Here is a 7,457-nt window from a genome sequence, read left to right on the forward strand (position 1 = left end):
CATGTTGAGACTTTATTGTGTTTATTTCGTTATTTATATGTTTTAAATAACTTGTTTAGAATTAACAAGTAGAAGAAATAAACCAAAAGAATACAAATTAAATTTCTGATGGGTAAGACTTAGAAATTTCAACAGAAGCAATGAAGGCAATGTTGTATGATCAAGATATGCCCAAATTTCTATGGGTAGAAATATGCAGCGCAACAATATATGTATAGAACATGACTCCTCACAGGGCATTAGGTAAGATTACTCCACAGAGTGTCTTCACTGGCAAGAAGCATGAAGTGAGTCATTACAAAATATTTGGGAGTCTGGCATACTTCCATATACCCGAAGAAAAGAAGAAGAAGTTGGATCAAACTGCAGAAAAAGGATATCTTGTGGGATATAGTGAGAATGCTAAGGCATATAGAATCTACATTCTGGGAAATAGAAAGATCGTAGTACGATGAGATGTAAAGTTCATGGAGGACAAAGATTTTAGGAAATCACGAGAAATTCATTTTGAAGAACATTCAAAGGATGATCCATTGGTCTAGTTACTTCGACTAGCAAAAAGCAACACCAGTATTTCTCCAAAGGAAAAGAATCCAGAGGCATCACAGCGAGTGGAATCTCAGGAGGAGGATCTAAGAGATCTACCCACTACCAGTGGAAGAATGAGTCGAAAACTGCGATAGATACTATGGATGTAGAGGATATCATTGGAGCTCCTAAGAATGAGAAAAAGGAGCGTAAACAACCAGTTAGATACCAAGCCTTAATGGCTCAGGTTGGAGAACCCTCCAGCTTTCAGGAGGTCGTTCAACATCAAGTATGGGTATATGCTATGGTGGAGGAATATAGTAATACTGTTCCATAATGATCAATGATGTCTGGGAAGTGGTACCGTGGCCTCAGGATAGATCGGTTGTAGGTTCAAGATGGATCTGCAAGGTCAAATATGCTGCAGATGGTAGTGTGGAAAAATAAAAGACAAGGTTCGTGGCTAAGGAGTATGCTCAGAAGGAAGGGATAGACTACGAAGAAACATTTTTCCCAGTGGCTAGGTATACTTCTATTAAATCTATGATATCCCTTGCATCACAGATGGGGTGGGAGATTCACCAGATGGACATCGAGACTATGTTCTTGAACGGGGTGATAGAAAAAGAAGTATACATTGAAAAACCAGAGGGTTTTGAGACACACAAGAAGAAAACTCATGTATGTAGGTTGAAGAAAGCCTTGTATGGGCTTAAACAAGTGCCTAGGGCATGTTACAATCGAATTGATGGTTACTTGAAGAAGATGAGATTCGTCAAGAGTGACACAGATCCCAACCTTTACTATCTGATTGTAGAGAATGAGCCTTTAATTTTGGCGTTATATGCGGATGACCTTTTCCTAACAGGTTCATATAGGCTCATCAAAGATTGAAAGGAAAACCTAGCTACAGAATTTGACATGAAGGATTTGGGATGGATGCATTATTTTCTGGGGTTGGAAGTTTGGCATCAAAAGGGTGGAATTTTCCTTGGACAAGGGAGACACGCTACATAAATTTTAAAAAGGTTTAGACTGTAGGAATGTAGACCCTTGGCTACTCCAATGATTATCAACTGGAAGAATTTTGATGCTTCTGAAGATAAAGAAGTAGATCCCACCTTGTACAGGCAACTCATAGGGTCCCTGATGTATCTAGTCAATATCTGGCCAAACATTTGTTACGTCTTCAACACCCTCAACCAGTTCATGGTGGAACCGAAGAGGGCACACTGGGCAGTAGCCAAGCATGTTCTTAGATATATATGAGGAATAATCGAGCATGGATTAATGTACACCCGAGGCAATGATATTAGGCTGAGTGGGTTCACTAACGCAGATTGGGATGGAAGTTCAGTAGATCAAAAAGGTACCACTGGGTATTGTTTCAACATTGGATTAGGAATGACCTCCTCGCGTAGTAGGAAACAAAAATCCATAGCTCTAAGCTCAGCTGAAGCTGATATATGCTAGCTAGCACAACATCATGTGAATCCATATGGCTTAGGAAGTTGTTTGTGAATCTATTCAGGAGAGGGATGGAAGCGGCCAATATTTTGTGTGATATCAGAGTTGCATCAAGCTCTCTGAGAATCCAGATTTTCATGATCGGTCGAAGCACATTGACATCAGGTGTCACTTTATTAGAGACTGTGTCCAATGAGGGGCAATACAATTACAGTACACTCCGACATGAGAATAGGTAGCAGACATTCTCACCAAGGCTCTAGGAAGAAAAAAGTTTATTTATTTTAGGGAGAAGATGGGGATGATTGAGAATCCGTTTCAATATCAAAAACAAATAGCGCAGAGAGTTGCAGTGCAACAATTAGCAGTGGCAGTGCTATGAGCAACATGATGCATCATATTGAGAGCGTGCTCTAGTACAGATGTAGCAGTGTCAGTGGTAGGGTCATGGGAAACAATACAGGTTGCAACAATGCAGTGGATGAGGGGCAATAGTCCGAGCATCAACAGCGCAGAGGACTGATGTCATGGATCAGTGTGATACTTCTGCTGGGAAGTATTGCTAGAGCACATTCCTTACGAAGAGGGTGTGTTGATTTTTGGGTAGCATCGAATGTGTTTAGCTCTGAAATTTTGTGGACGGGCTATAACACATGAGATCTACAAAACCTAGAAATCATTTGGTGAAATTCCACCCAGATTGTATTTTATTAAAATAATTAATATTTTTAATGGGGTTCCTAAGTCTAAACTTAGGAAAATTAAAATATTAATGGGTATTAATGAAAATATGGGTGAGAAGCTTCTAAGAGACGAGGATACAGACTAATTTAATCTTAGCTATGGTTAGAGATTAGATCACGAACTTTGATATCTCAACTGGAAAAGTATAAAGGAAGACTTGAGAGTCAATTGGAGACACATCGAGCAAATACTCAGTAACCCGAGGGAAATTGATTCTCAAAGAGTAAGAGTTCAATTTCAGATGGAGAGTTGCAGGGTGAAGGAACATGAGGGTATCAGAATTAGTCAGAGACAGAGGAGGAGGGGAAATAGAGGGAAAAATCATAGAGGCAACGCAACAAGGGACACAATCCTCACGTAGAGATGATGCAGAGGTGACACAATGAAGGTTGAAGGGTCTCTTGGGTGCCATAATTTCTCTAAAGGGTGGAGGAAAATTATCTCAGGTGTTTTCTTAGAGGTTTCTCTATGTTCTACAAATCATTCATTGTAAAGAGATTGTTGCTGAAGAATAATAAATAAACCCTCATCTGCTGCACCGATTTTCCCGCATTGGCTTTTTCCGGGGACTATTGTCCAAAAATAACTGTATTGACGTGATTGATTCTTGTGCTTGTATTTCATTGTTCTTTTCTCTATGCTATTATGTGACAACTATAGTAGAATATACTTTGATGTTTACTGAAGGTTTTTGTAAATAATTTATTGTGGAAAATAAGTAGGAGAAATAAATCAATTACTGCATTATAATTTCGTGTTATAAATTTTCGCACAGTATCAGAGCAGAGATTGGGCAACATGATTAGATAATTTGCAACGAGTCATGAGCATGATGATGGAGCAACAACTAAAAAGGACTCATGCATTTCTCTCAGGAAAGAGGAAAGCACAAATAATATAATGGATCACACCAATTATGTGTTAGCTTGTAGGTTGGAAGAAGAAGTTGATTGCTTGGAAAGTTCTGTTTGTGGACCTAATGGAAAAATGTGGACTTGGATGAGAAATATGTGAAAATGGGTTATAATGAGCGGAGGGGAGCGATGTATGTGGTGTCGAGAATCAGGAACACGCATCCAAAATTGAGTTTCCCATGCAATGTCACTCCTAAAGCTAATATCCAATAAAAGAGATCCCATGGGATTAGGATACCAGACTAACCACGAAATTGGACAAGGGGACAAGAGTACAAAAAAAAGTTCCCATTCTTTCCTCTGAATGCCCCCACTAATCTATGTTCATATGTGTCCATGATAAGTAAGCAAAAATACCCAATTACAAAATGAAAGCCATACCCTCGAGGTTGGAAGGCCCACCTTCAAACATAAGATCATAATAGATAGGTAAGGGCACATAATAGTTTGTTGAGGTGGTGGATAATGGTGGAACATTGAGCTATCTAGTGGTTTCAAGGGGTTGCTGGCTACCAGCGAAAGGCAAATCTAGGAGAAAAACATTCTCCTATGGGTGTCACCCACTGGTGGTGGATAACAAGTCTCACTAAGAAAGGTAGTACAAAAGAAAAATATTCAACATAATTTTGTACACATCACCAAAATGTTGGATAAAATGATCAATTGTCAAAGGCCATGTGATGACAAATCTAGATTAGGATACAAGCCAACCTATGCTGAGAAGGGCTCAAGTTCCATGATGATAGGATAAGTAGAACATAAGAGTTATGTAGGTGTCATCAAGGGTTCTATCAAGGAGGAAGGAAAGCCCTCATAAGAGGATGTTCAACTAGTAACAATTCAAGATCAGCCAATCAAGAGAACACGAAATCAACAACCAACAGTGAAGAAAACTCAAGAACAATGGTTTTGGAGAAGTACACCACCTAGAGAATTTCCCACATCTAGATACCCCAATATATTTCCTGGTTATTATTTTTCATGTACTAAGAGAACATGGAATAAAAACCCAACAATGAAGAAAACTCAAGAAGAAGGCTTTTGGAGAACTACATTCCCACATCCAGGTATCCCAATATATTTCCTGGTTATCATTTTTCATGTACTAACTTTGGGCATAAGGCTAGGGATTGAAAATCTAATGATAGGGATGATTATCAAAACCCTAGAAGCAATTTTGCAAGAACACAAGGAAGATATCCAAATGGCTTCATCAGTATAAAGTATATGTCAATTGCTCCATCATTCAGGTGCCACATTGAGTGTTACATATGCAATAACTATGGACATATAGCTTGTGATTGAAGAAGCATGGTGAATCCTTCCATGAGTGAAAACAATGATATCAAGTACAAGAAGGTTTGGAGAATAAAGAAAAAGAAAGAGGAACATGTGAATGAAGAAATCCCATAGGTCATGCTCACAAGATTTGTAAAGTCACAAGACCATGATGAATATGAAGGTACAAAGGAATATGTCAAGGTTCAGAATGATCCTACAACAAATCAAGTTCATATATCATTTTAAGCAATCTAGCTTAAGGACTCCCAGTATTGTGAATGTTGAAGAGGGGGAGTATAACTAGCGGCGACTATAAATTTGAAGATCTATCCTTTGGGCAGTTTAATTTGGGAAGGAAGATTCATAATGGCTTGATGATAGTGTTGTGAAATGTCTTGATTTATTCAGGTGGAATTTGTTAGGCATGCATGATCAAGATAGTTGTTGTCAAGGGGAGATGGTTGAAGGGTGTTGTCATTGATGTCATAATTAGTTATGAGAACACATCCTCTTTGGGAGAAACAAAGAAAAGGGAGCAATTCTTGACATGAACGCTTTTAATATGCATCCGTGAATTGCATTAATTGGAAGTTCCAATACACAAGAAGCCCTATAAGAAGAAAGAGGGAGAAAGGCATATTGCAAGATGATAAAGGAAGATACTTCGTCATGGGGAGTTACAATTTTCTATTGATGTCAAAGGGGAGAGAAATCAAGAGAGGAATATCAGAAGCATGGAGACAATTGGAGCAATAATCATAGAGGGAATATGTGTGTGTTTCCATCAATGATAAAGCAGGAGATTGTTGGAATTTAGTTGTCATTGATGTCAACTTAAGCAACAACAAGAAGAAACCCCACATTTTTTGAGGTAAATGAATGGGAAGATTAGTAAATTTGCAAGAGAGAAACCATGATCGAATGATTGCACTTGTCATGTCATTTCTAATGGTAGGTGGCATGGTTGAGGAGATATTCATTCTCAAAGGTGAAACCCTGAATGTGTGGTTATGGTGTCCAAATGAATGTTAAAGGCAACCTTATTACGTGCCTTATTATGTGTCAAAATTTGGGATTAATAACTAACAAATATTTGATAAATTATATTGAACGTATTAGCCTCAAAAGGAGACATTTTCTCATCATAAAATGGGCTTCATATGAAGGATTAAGATTGGCTTATAAGAAATTTGAATTTATGATTTTAATTTGAGCTTATAATCAGGTCGACTCCATGAATTTTAGGGATAGTCCCTGTTCCACTTCGTGCCCACCCCCCTATCATGACCCTTCATCTTGTATATATAGGGCATTTGTTTCCCTACTAAAGGTATCAATTCTCAAATCTTTTCAAACAATATCTTGTGTATTTTGTTTGAGGCCAGAGCATAAGTGATCATTTGAAGAAGGTTGAATTGTTTAAGGGGTATCTAAGATTAATTGTTTTATCTTTTGATTGATGTTTTTCGTTGGAATAAATACTTTTTCTGAGCTGGTATGAGTCCTATTTTAGACCTATTTGAGGCCTAATCACAGGTGTTTTTTCAACCTTCTTGAGGCAATATTTTGTTTGATGTGAGGCAAGGTTATAGTGATATTAAAGGATGAATTCATATTTCTTTTGTGGGTTTGTCTAAGACTAAGCTTAATCCTCTCATCATTTTACAGGTTTTACTAGACATATATCTATATACAAAGGCTAATTTGGTCCAATATTAAGAAAATTTAAGGCCTGTTCTCAGGCCTACTTCGACCCCCACCTGAGGCCTATTTCAGCCCCCCCTCCAGAGGTTGAAATAGTGCTTCTTTGTTTGATGTTTGAAGGCCGAGTTAGATCACTATTTAAGGGAAAAGTTTAGGCCAAAAAAAGGATACTTTTCTTTTGTCTAATCAAACCACAAATATGGGTGAATTAGGGCCTTGTTTAAGCCACATAAGGAAATCTATCGTAGCCATAGAGGAAGGGACAATTAGGGCCTATTTAAGGCTAAAATTAAGGAATAACAATGGCCTAATTATGCCACAGATCCGAGCTTTTTTTAAGATCAATCTTTAAGGGTAATTTTTTGAGGTTGAAACTAGAAGCGGGGAGCCAAAATCACACTGTTAAGGGACAGAGTTAATACATGCTGAGGCCACAAACTAAGGACTGCTACAAGGTCTACTAAGGAAGAGTTTGTGCTTACATATATGGAAAAATAATACAATTTGAAGAGCTAATAAGAGGTATAATATTGGCAGAAGTTAAGGGCTGAGTAATGTTTAGTTGAAGATAGAGAAAATGACACTTATTACAACAGTGGAAGGATTGATTTGAGGATGGATCTAAGGAACAATCTCAATCTTAGGCCTATTTCATTCCCAATTCATAGTTAGACTTGATGATAAATTTTAAGGGAATCTCCAAGAGAAAAATTCTAGGCAAAGTTTGAAGCACAATGCAACAACAAAAGGCAAATCAACGACAACAAGGTCTAGGTTCTCTTCTATCGTATGAGCCATTATAAATTCTATGAGGAATGA

The sequence above is a fragment of the Pinus tabuliformis genome, chromosome 9, assembly GCF_031772625.1.
Source record: "Pinus tabuliformis cultivar Carrire ecotype Pingquan chromosome 9, CPIR1, whole genome shotgun sequence".
Lineage (NCBI taxonomy): Eukaryota > Viridiplantae > Streptophyta > Pinopsida > Pinales > Pinaceae > Pinus > Pinus tabuliformis.